Source organism: Sus scrofa, chromosome 15, assembly GCF_054392235.1.
Source record: "Sus scrofa isolate SSC_HxYL_T2T_F1_AM1 chromosome 15, Sscrofa_HxYL_maternal_Yorkshire_Landrace_v2.0, whole genome shotgun sequence".
NCBI lineage: Eukaryota > Metazoa > Chordata > Mammalia > Artiodactyla > Suidae > Sus > Sus scrofa.
In genome coordinates, this window is record NC_139397.1 from 129,973,171 (window position 1) to 129,989,409 (window position 16,239).

At 36.3% G+C, this 16,239-nt stretch overlaps 2 protein-coding genes across 37 annotated transcripts in view; one reads left to right on the forward strand and one right to left on the reverse strand.

The window, feature by feature from the left end:
• LOC110257137 (PC-esterase domain-containing protein 1B-like) overlaps positions 1-3,652 on the forward strand; it is a 276,259-nt gene extending 272,607 nt beyond the window's left edge. For all 4 annotated transcript variants that reach the window (XR_014829271.1, XR_014829274.1, XR_014829275.1 and 1 more), the window contains one exon: positions 910-3,652. The gene's annotated coding sequence lies outside the window, so the exon portion shown is untranslated. The remainder of the gene's footprint in view (positions 1-909) is intronic.
• IKZF2 (IKAROS family zinc finger 2) overlaps positions 1-16,239 on the reverse strand; it is a 166,363-nt gene that overhangs the window by 89,707 nt on the left and 60,417 nt on the right. The window lies entirely within an intron of this gene.

Sequence of the window (16,239 nt, forward strand, 5' to 3'; positions counted from 1 at the left end):
CAAAATTATTTCCCATGCTAAATGTGTCTTAATCAGGTCTCTGATTACTTAAGAAATTTGAATCTTCTCAATATTAAAAGGGCTAAGTTTTGCTTACATATATCACATTTTGCATTTATCTTTGAAATCTTACTGCTTTGGTAACTGAGCATTATCATTTCAGAACAGTCTGCAATATTATTTGGGTCAAATGTCCAAAACTTTTTGATATTTTTGACAAATTTCCCCCAATCAAATTATAAATGAAAACTTTTTTTGACCTTGAACTAAATTTGGACTCTTCCAGAGGCCACCTGAAATATCTTCAAGTATTTGTTTCATCTGGAAAATTTTAAAACTAATCAGGCTTATGTGACATGCTAAATTACATGGGAAGCTTGTCATATAAGAAGGAATTCCAAACCATTTTACTAATATCAGTATAGGTACATGTTAATGTAAGTATTCCAAAGTTGTATGAAATTCTGCAACGTGTTATCAGCCATAATTTTAAAATGTCACAAAAATAAAGCAGATCCTCTTGTCAATTCCATTTTAATGAACTCTCATCAGATCTTTAATAATGGGCATTTTAAAGTCCTTTTTTTTTCCATTTACAAACAGTTATGCTTTACTCTAATGCTTCTGCAAGTATGTTTCACCTTCAGAGAAATTCATGGAAAAGACTCTGATAGGTACTCTAAAATAGATTTTTGTTAAGATCATAATAATGAACTGGGTAAGAATTTCTTAAACTCTAAAGGAAAAGCAATTGCTTTAATATTTTGTTTTCTAGATGTAAGGAGCCTCTTTTTTCTCCTCTTCCTTAAAATATATCTTTGCAACAAAGGCTGAAGCACTAATCCTTTTCTCCCTCCTTTGATCCCTCAAAGGCTCTGAAACTCTTATTTAATTGTTCTTATTTTTCAGGACGGTATGTATTTGCATAGGTTCCATGAGAGTCTGTTCCTCTTGTAATGAGATGCCTCATGCACCTGGCTCCTGCTTCCTATGATCTACAGCTGATGAAATGGCTATATACTTCAATATTGTAAAGGCCTAATCACCTCTACTGGAATAATCCTTCTCATGGTGTGCTCCCATAAGATGAAGACTCTATAAACACCACACTCTAAAACCTGGAGGTATTGTTTACTGGAAAACATACCTCCAAAAGGACTCTCTCCAGCCCTGCTTTGAAGGGCCCCTATCATGTACTGTTGACTAATCCTTGTGTCACTAAACTCCAGAGAGTAGACTCTTAGCTTCACATGTTATACTTAAAGTAAACACTAGACCTGGATTGTACCTGCACATCAACTGATGACCGGAAAGTAAAGATTTCCAGGAACTGAAGCAGATGACACCTAACAGCAATAGCTTTCCCAGGATGTCTGGTTCAGGCCTGTATATCTTTTTACTTCTGAATATTCTTGCTTATTCCTCCTCTTTCTCTCACCAAGATAATGCCCTCATTTGCATCTTCCAATCTATTGTGAAAGGGAGAACCTCTCCAATTATTTGATGTGTCAGCAGAAAGCTCAACCTGTCCAAAACAGTAATGATCCTATAAGTAACTCCCTGGAATTCTATATATCACTGTAAGTGTGAATTCTTCCCCAGGCCTCTTTTAAAACGTGAGAGTCCTAAGGCCACTAAGCCCTTCCTTCAATTTAACTCAACCCTGGGTTAAGATCTCTCAAATATCTATATAAAAATTCTGTGATATAGCCAATGGAAATTAGGCCAGTTGCAAGCTTGCTGACATACCTATATAGATAACCTTTTGATATATCCTAGTATAATGTCTGAGCCTTGGATGATGTTAACATCTCTATTCCAATGAATGGGTACAAAGTCACTGTAACTTATGCATACCTCCTGACTACATCTTTAAATGTGGAGGTTTTGGTAATGGCCTTTATGCATGGGCAACTCATTGCCTTGACAGCTGGAGGATAAAAGGACAGTGTGCCCTTGTTATATTTACTGTTTCTGCTTGGGCAACTCATTGCCTTGACAGCTGGAGGATAAAAGGACAGTGTGCCCTTGCTGTATTTACTGTTCTATTCTCTCCCCATAACAAAATAGAAGTATCCCACTGGTTCATCCCATTAACTCTCTATAACCATCTTAAAAGAGAACTTCCAAGAGACATATGTGATTCTGGGCTCACCTCCATAGCTAGTGCTTTCTTTCCATGGATGGGAGTATGTGCCAATGAACAAATGATCAGAAATCTCTACCCAACATTAGAAAGTTGGCCAGTGCCATATCCAAAGTAGTTTCAGCTCAGCAACATGACTTGCTTGACTCATTGTCTAAAAGAGTTTTGGATAATCATACAGTACTTGATTATCTACTTGCCGAGGAAGGAAGTGGTCTATGTGATAGCCAACATCTCCTTGTTGCACGTGGAAGAAGTAAAAACACAATTGCATAAAATTAGGAAACAAGCACATTAGCTACAATAAATTTCACTTACTGATTCATGGTCTTCTGATCTATTCAGATGGTTACCTTCAGATCTAGGCTTCTAATTTAGAACCATACAAACTAGGTTTGTTATATTGTTTTTGTTTTGTTTTGTTTTGTTTTTTGCTTTTTTTTTTTTGTCTTTTGTCTTTTTTGTCTTTTGTTGTTGTTGTTGCTATTTCTTGGGCCGCTCCTGCGGCATATGGAGGTTCCCAGGCTAGGGGTTGAATCGGAGCTGTAGCCACCGGCCTACGCCAGAGCCACAGCAACACAGGATCCGAGCCGCATCTGCAATCTACACCACAGCTCATGGCAACGCCGGATCGTTAACCCACTGAGCAAGGGCAGGGACCGAACCCGCAACCTCATGGTTCCTAGTCGGATTCATTAACCACTGCACCACGACGGAAACTCCTTATATTGTTTTTAATTCTGTTCTACTTACTGTTGTTAAGTTCTGTACCTGCTATCTGATGAACCTTTGTAAAAATGGCACATATAATAAGGTGATGCTAGTTTAGCATTTTGAAATGATTTTCAATATTTATGACCTTGATAAAATACAGACTTTGGATAAGAAATATCTAAGAGTTCTCCCTACTACCTTTACTTGTTACTCGAATGTGGCCACATGCAGTTTCCAGTCTATGCATGGTTCATCTGATGTGGGATATGATGAGCAGGAAAGGTCCTTTCTGGCACAGAGGGACAAACCACTAGATATGGAAACACCGATTCTTGATCAGCAATGCTTTCAAGAAAAGTTATTGATCAAAAGGGGGAAATGTGAAATTAATAAAGGAAACATCAACCAAAATTAGAGTCAGGAAGACCCGTAGATGGAGGTCTCATTCCCCTTCATCATCAATTACTCCAAACAGGAAGAGATGGATCTTGCATCTCCAATGGGAAGGTGACTCTACTTTACTACTCTGGCAGGAGGAGGGAAGACTTCCTTCTTGCCCAACAATAAATCCAGCCAATAGAAAATGCCATACCTCAGCCAATGAGAGTCCATCACCACAATGAACTCTTATTTTTCTCCAAAAAACTTTTGTTTAGAAGAGGCCCTCCCAAGTCCCCTCTCTCCAAAGCTCCCCTCCTTTGTTCTCTGAATTTGCCTGTGGCTTACCATAACTTGCATTTCCTGAACTGCAATTCCTATGACTATTCCTGAATAAACTCATTTTGCTGGTGAGATAACTGCCTATCTTATTTTTTAAAAAGTTGACATAAGCATAGGCCAGATGGAAAATCCACTGAAGAGAAGGGAGCTCTATTACAATTTCTTGCTATACCAAGGTTATCGGTTTTTGGTTTTGTTTTTGTTTTTTCCCCATATCAACATAACAAACTTCATTCTCTAAGAGTTTTCTGTTTCCAGATCTATGAAGGGCAACAAGCTTCATTGTGGGTACTGACTTGAAACATCAGGTTGATATAAAAGGACTAATGCATCATCATGAGGTTAAATATACTTAAAAACTAAAATTATCACATTTGTTGTTTTTTCGTTTTCTTTATTTTTCTTTATTATGAGGGGCAAGGTGAAGTAACATTCAGGAGCAACAGGCTCCAACCATAAACCACTATCATAAATTTCTTGCGTATTGCCAAGAAAGTAAGCTCATATCATCCCACCACAATTGGGCAGGATATGTTTGCCAGTCCAAATAAAACTATGTAAAATGTAAATAGCCAAATTCCTTCTTTGGCAGTTACCTCCATTTTCCCCAAAGTACTATGGCCCATAAAGCATCTAATCAATGCCCATACATTTTTACACTTTCCATTTTGATGTCTAGTTTGTCCTTTCCAGACACATCCTAAATGAACAGCACTTTGCATATGCTTTTCCCTCACCTTCTCCAATCAAAATTCATCTATCATTTCTTCTATTCTCTGAAACCCTGCCAAAAGCTTTGAAGAAACCACTTATCTAATTTGATAAACTGATGAGCTGTTTCTAGTAAAATAATTCATTAATACTTAAGACCTATTTGTACCTCAATTCCACTTCCTTTAACTTACAACTAAAAAATTCAAAGGAATAAAAGTAATAAAGATGTTCTTAAGAGAAAAAGAGGCACCATGCTTGAGCTATTCTATACCTTAAGGTATCTATAAAATACAAATATATCTGGTATAGTCATTTCTGATATGTAACTATATACGAATGTCTGGTATTCAGTTCTGATGTAGTAAAAGGTAATAGAGAGTCTTTTTTGCTTACCCAGTAATTTACAAACATTTTATTAGTGAACTTCCAAAGAAGTTGAAGATTTGCTTTAACATAATCTATGGAATAGCGTTTAAAAAAGACTATGTATTGGTAACTATTGAAGCTAGGTAATGGATGCATGAAAGTTCACTAAATATCTCCTTCTCTATATATTCAAATTTTCCATGTTACAAGTAAAGAGAAAGTAGTTGAGAAAAATCAATCAGTTCATCAATCAGTCCAGGGGCATCAGTTATAAAAATGCAGCAAGCAAATTAAATTCTGAAACAACTTTGAAAATGGTTGGAATAGAAAACAAATGATCAAAGAAAGGAAAAAAAAAACTGTAACAATTTATGACAATAAGAGATGTGGGTAAAATACAAGTGATTAAAATTATATGTAAAATAAGCAAGAACTAAATGTTTAGAAAATATTTTCAAAAAATTTCTTAAATCTAGACTTTAAATTTCTAAATTTTCCACAGAACTGATGAATATTTTTTACTTTCAAAACAGTGACAAATTTATGATAAAATACCTGGGTTAGCTATGGTAAAAAATGGTTTGATGGTAATTTAACAACAACAAAAAAAAGTGATGCAAATGACTGAATCAAAATCCTAACTAATTCTGATCACCTTGATAATTGCAACACACATGGGGGGAAAACATAAGGCCACTTACTAAGTTCTCACCAGAATCCTAAATTTAACAGAAGATGGAATGTTTGGCATAGTCTTGACCTATTTTAAGTTAGTCCTAATCATCAAAAATCCCTTTCATGAAGAGTAAATTTTTTCAGTATTAGGCTGGATTTTTTAAAATGTAAATTTATTAACAAAGTCATTAGTCTTTATTCATTTGTCCAACATTTACTAAGTATAGGCAGAATCATATGCCCAAATGCTAGAAAGATGAATAAGGCAGAACCACTGTCTATGAAACTCATGAGCAGAAATATCAGGCCTTGGATCGCATATGAGGTAGTTCAGGAAGACCCACAACACACAGAGCTGGTCAGTGGTTGTTCTAGCAATCAACAAACTGGCCCACAAATACACTGAAATGAAGATTTTGATCAGAAGGAAAAAAAGGACAAGTATACAAGAATGCCGTTATTATATTCAACTCCTCTCCAGCATCCATAATACCCTTGAAGCAGATGCAAGACAGGTGATAGGCAATGATCCAAAATGAAGTAGCGGAAGTCATTAATTCTTTTAAATATTTGCTGAACTCCAGTGAGCTCAAAGTCTAGTAGAGACAGAAAGTCAACAAATAATGAAAATATGGTGTAATGAGTACAAAGAGATGAGCAGACTTAGCTATAGGAGGATGTGTAAAGGAATGGATGACCAAAGAAGTTTGAGTGAGTTAAGGCAGGCTTCGCAAAGAAGATGACAAACCTTCATCTTAAAACGTGAAGATGTAACAAAACTTCATCTGAAAATGTGAAATTTGCCAATCAAACTATATGGGAGGACATTCAGGCACAGGAAATAACATGTATGAATTGAACCAAGTACAAAGAATGGAGTATAAACAATTGGTGGTCTGACGCTGTTCATGAAGAAAGTGGGGTTTAAAGGCAAGAAACTTAAAACCCTGGAAGGAAACCACAAACACGGGCCCTAAGGAACCAAGGTACCAAGGTCAGACCAGGACTAACATTAAATGTAATTCTGCACTCAACTAGTGAGCCACCACACAGCTACTAATGTCCTCCCTGGTTAGGGTCCAGAATCTGAGTCTGTTAAGGATATTCAGCTGTTAAGGGTCAGAGTTCAGGTTGAAAAGTTAGGCAGATCATTAAATATATTTTAATGAGAACAAAACTATAAACCCAATGAAGATCCCTAAAGAAGCAGTAGAACACAAAATCACCTTAAAGGTAAGTGAAGCTGACTACAATTATTCTAGTAACTATGAGAAATCTAGGATCTCTGGTAATGTGTCAAATGGAAATTCATTTTTCCAGTTTTATTCTACTCAGTATTGTGCATTATATGTTGAAACAATTTGCCATGAACTCCAGCAGCAATAAAATTACAATGAAGGCATGCTATATGTTATATTAATTATATATAAAATTATTGTGCTAAGTTTGGGGAATAAAAGTAATGATAAAGAATGATCGTTACACTCAAGAATCTTAGAGCCAAATTAAGGAAATACAACAGCCACCTAAATATATGAACAAATACACAAAGTATGACAAGTGTTAGATAAGTGCTTTCTTTTATTTACCAATGCACTTTTTCACTAGCTTATCCTGTGATGTTATATGCATGCCAGAAGTAATGAGATTTATAAGAAGAAGAAAACTGATAAAGTAGCAAAAGCCCATTATGGAATCAGTGCTAACGATGGCAATGAAGCAAATCCTCTGAGTCAATTCTAAACTCCAAGTCTATCTATAGGATTTGGATCTTATACTCACAGTCACTATCCCACATCACTCAAATTACTCAAAGCCCTCAATATTTAAACCACATAAGTTTACCTCTTATGAAGCAAGAGATAAAAATGTCCTTATTCAAAGTTTGGTGAGTATGTAAATATGAAATATCTGCTATCAACTTTACACAAATACTAAAAGGGCTCATACATTTTAGTGACAATTGTTTGGGATGGGATTTTCAGCAAATTAACTTATTGTATTCCTACAGACCGAAGACATTTTCACTTACCTTAGTTCAAGCTTTCCTTTTTCATTCTGAAATATGTTTGCAAAATATAATTTCAAAGGAGAGGTGTTGCTTTGCAGAGTTATTAGCTATTCATTTAAGTCCTCCTCAAAGCATTTTATATTTATTTTGCTTCGAGTGTCTGTTTATCTGATGGTAATTTTATACTTTTGATACAAGATAATATATTTTCAAACTTTTAGTTAAAATGAGCCATATAAATGAAATGATTTCAAAAAGTGTAGTCTAAAAAGCAAGAAATAGTAAAATTAAATAATGAAAACACTCGGCTTTTACAATGTTTTAAGTTTAAGTAACTTGTGCAAGCTCTAGTGGAAAGAAGGGATTTTGATGTAAGTCAGGCCTTGGTTTAAATGATGCTTATCATTTACCAATTATTCAAGTACCCCTGCCTAAGTAAGCCATAGTAAACTGAGCCCATGAAGTGGAATCAAACCATCATGATTTCAAATCTCAAAGCTGCCACTTACCAGCTGTGATCACAGAGCAAGTTAGTTGGCCTCTATTTCCCTCTCCTAGAATGTTTCCTTGATTTAAAAAAAAAATGAGATAGTGACAGCTACTTCCCAGAGCTACTCTCAGGATTAAAAGGTATAAAGTATATATAAAATCATCTCACACAGGTCCTAACACATAGTGGCACTCGATAAGTGTTAGTCCTTTGCTCCTCTCCTTCTCCAAAGGATTCTGCTAAACTATATTTGCTCATACAATATTAGTTTGCTTCCCATCATCAGTGTCAGGAAAGTACTCAGTAATTGTTTTTATTATAGCGTGGGACATGAAAATGGACATATATGACACCTTGTAGAAGTAACAAAATATGCAGAAATATTTTTGAAACAATCATAAAATAATAAAATATGTGAATAAAGACCATCTGTCACTCTAAAACAGGAATATACTTGAGAAAAATTGTGACTTTCCTCCTAACCTTAGAGTCTTATGATGGCAGGTATCACATCTATCTTAGTCACCTGATGTCTTCTCAACACCAAGGACAACACTTGGTATGCAGCAGATAGTCCATTAATATTGTACATATAAATGAATGATTGAATGAATGTCTAAGTGACATAATAACTATCTTCCCCATCAAAAACTAAGGGGCTTCAATTTCAGTAAATGCTCATTGTTACTTATTTGAAAACCTCTGCAGTTTATAGCATTTGAAAAAAACAGGTCCCCTTACCATTTCCTCTTTAAGTATTTTCTAAGTTGATACAAAGCCCCAAGATCATGTTGGCATAGGCATTACCTGAAGGCCTTTCATACATGAAAAAAATACGACTTCTCTAATCTGAAAAATAGCAACAAAATAAACCCTTGTGGAAAGCACATCTGCAACGTTCGCAGCTCTTTCCTGTTTCCCCACCACACACTGGTATAGTGCTTTTTGCTCACAGAGTATTCCTTTTCATTGTATGTCCTTGTCTGTCCTCATTTTCCTGCTTTCCTCATTCCAGGTACAACCTCAATATTATTTCCTGAGAGAATATCCCTTTCTGACCAATTTTGGCAAAGTTAATGGCTGCTATCAGAACAGTGAGTCTATGCCCTGACTATAAGGGGAATGATACAATTTAACTGTCTCTCAAACTCTGACCTGAGAACAATCTTACTCACTTCTGCATTCCAAGCACTTAAAACAGTGGCTGGCACATACTAATATGCAGAAAATGTCTACTGAATTAAATTTAATCCTTTCCCAAGTTGTCTTTCCTATTTGTTACAAAAACACTTAGAAACAAGTGATAAAGGCAAATTTAATAAGCATTTTTTTAAAATAACAAGTTGAAATCCTTTTATTAAAAGGTACTTAAGGACTACTAAATATTTTCCAGATTATATATATCATCAAATAGAAAGGCTTCTGGGCACATACTCATGTTACCAGCCAAATTTGCCATTAAGGTAAGTGACACCAATGACATCCCAAAGGATGGATGGCATATTTTAACATATTTACATCAAATATTAACATATTTCAGTGTGATTTCATTTAAATAAGGCTTTGTTTAAAAAATCTGATTAAGAACTTTATTCACCATATTCTGACTTCAGAAACTATTTTTAAAGGCTTATTTACAAAAGCCAGTAAAACTGGAATTTATTCATCAACCCATGAGAGTTAGTGTGCTGGTTTCACTGTGGTGTAATAAAAGAATGAGAGAGTGGATATCTACTCAGCAAAGGTGTTGCAGCATTAATGATAGGGAAACTGACCTGAGAAAAACATTTGAAACCCACAACATAATCTGTAGAATGAAGGAGGTGACATGATGTAGGGCTAGCCTGCCGGTCACTACAATGTACTATTTCAGAATTACTTTATCCTGATGGTTAACCTCTTTATGTTTTGCTATGTATACAGAAGAGCAGGTCTGTATTCTAAATTATCCTTGAAGAGGTTGCACCTTGTTAATGATAGGTGTCAAGATCTCCAAGAGAGATGGACTTTACTCACTGGAAAATGTTAAGACTTTCCGGGATCACTCTGGCCAAGCTCTTAAACTTGAGAAGGTGGTGATTAAAAGTTAGCAAGTGGCTCTGCAGTGGTGAGATGTGGAGTAAAGAATAATTGCTAACCCGAACTGCAGGCAACACCAAATAGTAATTTTACCAAATTATTGATCTCAAGACTGCTTAGTTTAGGAATCGTCATCCAATAAGAATTACCTGGACTTGGAAAAAGATCTTTGAATTTTCATCTAAATGCTATACTAATAAATATTTTATTCTTCAATATTCAGCAATACTCCTCAGCATTTAAATAGAACTCTGAATGGAAGCATGTAGAATCTAGGGAAAGAATCTCTGGAATGCTGTTACTGTTTGAATAGTTCCTATCCTGCAAATACCTGCATCCGAACAGGAAAAAAAAAAAAAAAAAAAAGCTAGAAGAAAGCTGCAAATGTTATTAATTTACTAGTACTAAACTCCCTGAAAATATCATTTTAACAGTGCAGAATAATATAGGACATGAGGTATGATTCACAAAAAAGCAGACAAAAGCAGCTCTAATTTTCCATAGACAGAAATGTCACCTGTGGCTGCAGGGAAGCAGAACTGATCTTGATGTGGTATTAATTCAGGTGAGTGAGAGGAGTCTACTTATTTTTCGCACGTAAACATGAGCCACAGCAGGGGTAGCTCATTTTCTTTCATATCCCGACAGATGTGATAGTTAGTCCCTCAGCACAACTACAGGGACTAACAACCCTTTCAGAGAGACACCCCCACCCTTTCTACAATCAGGCACCAGTCCCGCAGCCCCTGGCTGTGCTCGAGCAAAGAATTTTAGGAATGGGGAATGGAATGGCATATTCCCTAGAGAGGTTAGCCTGGAATGGGGGTGGAGAGGGGGGAGGAAAAGAGGGCACCCTTCACATCCCTGTCAGTCAACTATTATTAACTATTATGCTGATGGAATGGAATCTAACCTTATACTGGCCACCTCTGGCTTTCTTCCAGATTCAACAGGATTGCCAAAGAAGAGGCTGTGGTTTTATTAAGTGATCTAGCCTTTGCTCCTTAAAGATCTCTCTGTTAATGTAATAGGAAGAGTCTCAACATAATACTCTCTAGCATACATTTACTCTGTTCTGGAAAAAACTTCCATAATACTAGTACACTTAGAGTAGTAATCTTAGGTTTAAAACAAAGGTTAGAGGAGGTCAAATGATGGAAAACCTGAGCAAACCAAAAGTCTTGATATACAATGTATGGTGAGATTAGCCCTGGTAGAGCAGAGAACAAAAATGTGATCTAAATACTGCCTGCTGCTGTATCTGACTCATTATTTCTGTGGGAATTTTGATTTGCATAAAGGTAAGCCAGATCTTATGAGGCAGCAAATACCAACGCACATCACTGACCATATTTCCAAGCCAGAAAACCCCTACAATTTAAAATACTGATTTTAACACTTTGTTGTACCTCCTAGAACTTCAAAGTGTTAAAATCAGTATTTTAAAAATGCAACTAATTTAAATAATAAAGACTCCTTTTATCTATATATGTATGATAAACACTCATTATTATTCGTTCATCCAAACCCTATCCCATTCCAAAATATTTAAAATAGTTTTTAAAATAATATTCCTTTTGTCAAAAATAATAATAACTGAAGATATTTATACCTACTAATTTAATTCCAGGCACTATACTAAGACTTCAGCAAACATTATCTAATGTAGTCATCAAAAATAACCCAGTCAAATAAGTAAGAGTATCCACATTTATAGATGAGGACATCACATCTTAAAAAATTAAATAACTTAGGCAAATCATAATTAGTAAGCAGCAAAATCTCAGAGAATAAAGATATGGAAAGAAGAAAAACACATAATGACAGAAAAACAATGAGTGTCTAACACACATAAAAGATCTGCCATATATGTCAGCAGGAAAGTCATGCATGATGTTCCAAGGTCTGGCAGCTTTGGACTTCAATTACACTGTAAGGAGTTCCATACCAGCACTACCCTGCAAGAGCATTCTGGTTCTCCATTCCTTTGGATAAGACACGTTGTATAAGAGTCAAGACTTCTATCTTCAAATGTTGGAAACAGAGCTCCTGACTTCAGTCCCCAAATCCAATCCTCCTCCCAGTTCTCCCAGGTCAATAAATGACATCATTACTCACCAGGTTGCTTAGGTCAAAGCTAGCAGTCATTCCTGACACCTTTCCCTCATATGCTACTTCTAATCCATCAGTAAATCTGACAGGTTCTTACATAATCTATCTGACCACTTCTCACCATCCCCATTGCTCTTGCTCTAGGGGGTGCAACCAGCATTTTCCCCCAGGTCTCCTTAATGTCACTTTGTTTGCACCACTTTTCCCTTTGTCCAATCTACCCAGAATGGCCTTTTTGAAATATTTATTTACCCACTGCTTTTCTTCTCTTACACTACTGTAACTAACTTGGTTTTACTGTTCGCCTCGAATTCATAAAATACGCAAAGTTTTATAATTCCCAAGAATAATCCCAATAACCTTAATTTAGTAAATCTAATGTTTTATGTAATAGAATATCTTTGGTTAACGGATCTGGGGCCCAAAAAGTAATCTTCACTCTCTTGCCCCAATTCTGTTTGTAACCATTCATGTGCGTGAAAACCTCCATTCTGTAAAAAAGAAAAGAGGGAGGAAACTGAATTAAGGGTGAGTAACAGAGAAGTATAGAGGCCAAAGTACTGCCCAGTATCTGTTCCCTGTGGGATTCCTTGACTGAGATTAAATGCTTAGAGTAGGTGAATAAACACCAAAAAAAAAAAAATGATAGAACTGTATTTCATGAGAAATTAAATTCCGGAAAAGAGATTATAACCATCTGCCAATCAGGAGGCACTTCCTGATATCCTGGGTACTGGCAGAGTGGCAGTAACAGCGTGTAGCACAAAGTTGGAGAGAGGGCTCCAACAACACCAAAAAAATCTCAGAAACCATAAATGGCATCTTTGATATAAGCACTGGCTTTCTCCTTATCAGTAGCAACAACAAAGGGTCTTTGTCAATGAACTTCTTGTGTTGTAGAAGTGGACAGTCAAGAGTCAGAGGCAGAGTGGCAGGAGTTCTATGGTAGTGACAGCTAAGAGAATGATTTCCAGACACTTGTGAAGTGACAGTGGACTGCCAGTGATAACCAGTGGTTAAGAACACTATGAAGAAGGCTCATTTCCAGGAACCACATGAGTGGGGCTAGTACTGGGGATCCCAAAGCACCTTCATCTGCTCACCAAAGTACAAGTGGAAATCACAAGCTGGTGATATATCTTTCATACTTAGATTCTGCCTATAGGTTAAATATGGGTTTTTTTTTTTTTCTTTCATTTTTAAAGCTTTCTAGTGAAGAATAAGCAAACATGGTCTTTTGTGTCCTTAGCTCCAGGCTCAGTTTCCTTGGCATTCACACTTTTATTTGATGCTCTGGCCACACACGGGGGAATTATACAATGAAATTGTTTTACATCATACTTTATTTTCACCAAGATGTAAACCAATGTTAAATTTTAAGTTTTTTAAAAATTCCAGATTTAATTAATTAAGTTGAAGCATGACTGGGATCATTATAAAGAGGGGAAATTCAAATAGACATGCACAGGGAGAATGGCACCTGAACAGGAAGGCAAAGATCAGGGTAAAGTATCTATAAGCCAAGGAAAGCCAAAGAGTGCCAGCAAACCACCAGAAGTTAGGAGAGAAGCATGGAATAGATTTTCCCTCACCGCCCTGGGAACACAACAACACTGCTATTATACCTTCATCTCAGACCTCTAACCTGAAGACTGTGATACAATAAATTTCTCTTGTTTAAGTTTGTGGCACTTTATTACAACAGCCTTAGGAAATTAATACAAGCTTAGAGGAGGTATATTCCATGGACCTCAAGGAGATGCAGAAGTGATCAGGGAACTATTGCAAGAAGCTTCTGAAAGACTACAGAGAAGAGGAAAAATGCCACAGCATCCACTATAGGCAGGGTAATTTTATAACTTCTAAAGGCAAAGGACATGAAATCTGCAAATGAATGATGAACCCATTAAAATTAGTTGGCAAATATTGTATAACAAGTATTTTAAAGGCTCCAGTATGAGTTCACTAAAAATAACACTTTTATTGTTGATTCAATTATTCAGATGGTAGGTTAAGAAATATGGACTTTGTTCATCCTAAACTTAAACAACTGAAGAAACCTCTCACAATATTCTTCAAGTCAAAATGGATAAATATGCAGGAAATAATATGAGAGGTACATTCATAACAGGTCGAACAGCCACACCCAAAGAGTGTTGATTAATGAAAAGATGTTAACTTGAAAAGAAGTCTCAAGTTGGATGCCACAGGGCTACTTTAACCAGACTGAAAAGAAACATGCAAAACATGTTTGTCAAGCCTGTGGATGACAGGCAACTGACAAGGATTCCTGATCCTCTGAATGATTAAGTCTGGATCCCAAAAAGCATCTAACTGAGGAATCACTGGAATAACTAGAGATGTTTAACTAGGAGATAAGGAATAAGGGAAGGTAGATTGAAAGCTCAAAGATTAAGAGCAACCAAGTTCTTATAGGAAAAATTTGACATCTTAATAAAAAAAAAAAAACTTCACTTCTCTCCAGAGAGACCCTATCATTCTAGTTCTAATTAATATGATATTTTACTTAACAATTATTGCTAGTTTCCTCATGCCTACTAGTTTCCTCATTTCTTCTCTTGCATTTTATAACCCATGTGCTCAAAAACAAGTTAAGCCATCTTATATACACTGTAACCAAAATGATCTGATGTACCATTTCAAAGTATGATTATGGTCACGTTTAAATTTTTACTTAAACATGAAAGGCTAGAGCTCTCACTTGCCCTAGAAGTGTAGTCTACATACTGTACTGCAAGGAGGAATAGCAAGCATTAAGCAGTTTGATACTCTCCAGGATACTGGTCTTTTTATCACCCATTAATGCTGGTCTTGTCTGTCACAGTACCATCCTGGCTCCCTATTCAAGCCACAGCTGGCTTAATGATCTGGTTTCATTTGGTGCCCAGCTCATTTATGGGTGGTCTAACTCTATTTATTTCCACTTACCATAATCAGCTACTCTTCCTCAGCATACAAACTACCCTGATGACATCTACACAACTTTCCAGAATCAGCCCCATGAACTCAAGCTCTTCTGAGTGTTGGTTTCCAGCCTTGGTTCTTCCTTCTTCTTAGGTAAATTTTTCCTCAAGATAATTTTATTTCTTGATTATCATTTCCTGAGACTGGGTTTTAGTCAAGGCCACACAGCTCCATCCCAACAGAGACTAGGTATTAGTCTTTTCTCTCCCAGAAAACCCTGAGTGTCTTGTGTAAATTGACATCCTCCTCCCCAGGAACCAGGTTTACTGAACAGGACACACCTGCCTTCCTAGGGAGGGGCAGCCTTTTATTAATGAAGACAGAAAGCTTTCTATTTTAAGGAAATGGCTGTGTTCTTGCTCTACATTTATTTAAGTAATACGGAAAATCAGCCTTTCTAAATTTAAAAACCTGCCACCCACTCCCCCAAACAAATCCTGCTAACTCAGTGTTCAAAAATCTTTCAATAGCTGGTCATTTGCATTAGGAGAAAAATCCAAATTTCTTCCCATGATCTACAAGAAAGTACTTATCATATGGCTCCTTCCTATTTCTCCAGCCACAACATGTCCCATCCTTCAAGTCACTGGCAAATACAAGGCCCAGCTGCCTTTGTTGCTGCTTTGCCAAACACAAACACTTTGTCCTTCCTTAGAGCCTTGCACACATTTATATGCTAGTAGTCTCCCATACTCTACTGCGATTATATTCTGCTTACCTATTCTTCAGCTAAAATTTCACCTCTTCTAAATCTTCAGTATAAACTAAGGTGCTAATGCTGTTTTTCATTGGCCTCCTATTTTTTTTTCCCACAGCACTTATCATAAACCATCATTAGCTATATCTGCATGTGCTACATTTTAAATGTCTCCTCTCACACTAGAGTATAAGCTCTTCAAGGCCAGAGGTATGTTTGTTCTGTTCATAACTGTAGCAAAAGTTCAGTGCCTGGCACATAGTAAATAGCAGGAAATACTTCATTAAATAATTAAATAATAACCAGAGATGCCCCACAATGGAACCACCAGTTCTACAGTCTTAGACACATCCTCATTGTACATCAAAGGTTTTACATAAAGGATTGCTGACTTAGAAAGAAATATCAACTACATGAACTCTGCCTTTCTAGCTCTCGAACTAACACTTTATAAGACATAGGTTGATATGGATTATAAGAAGTGAAGGTCATTACAAATTTGAGAAGTATGTAAAAGTTTCAAAGAGGAA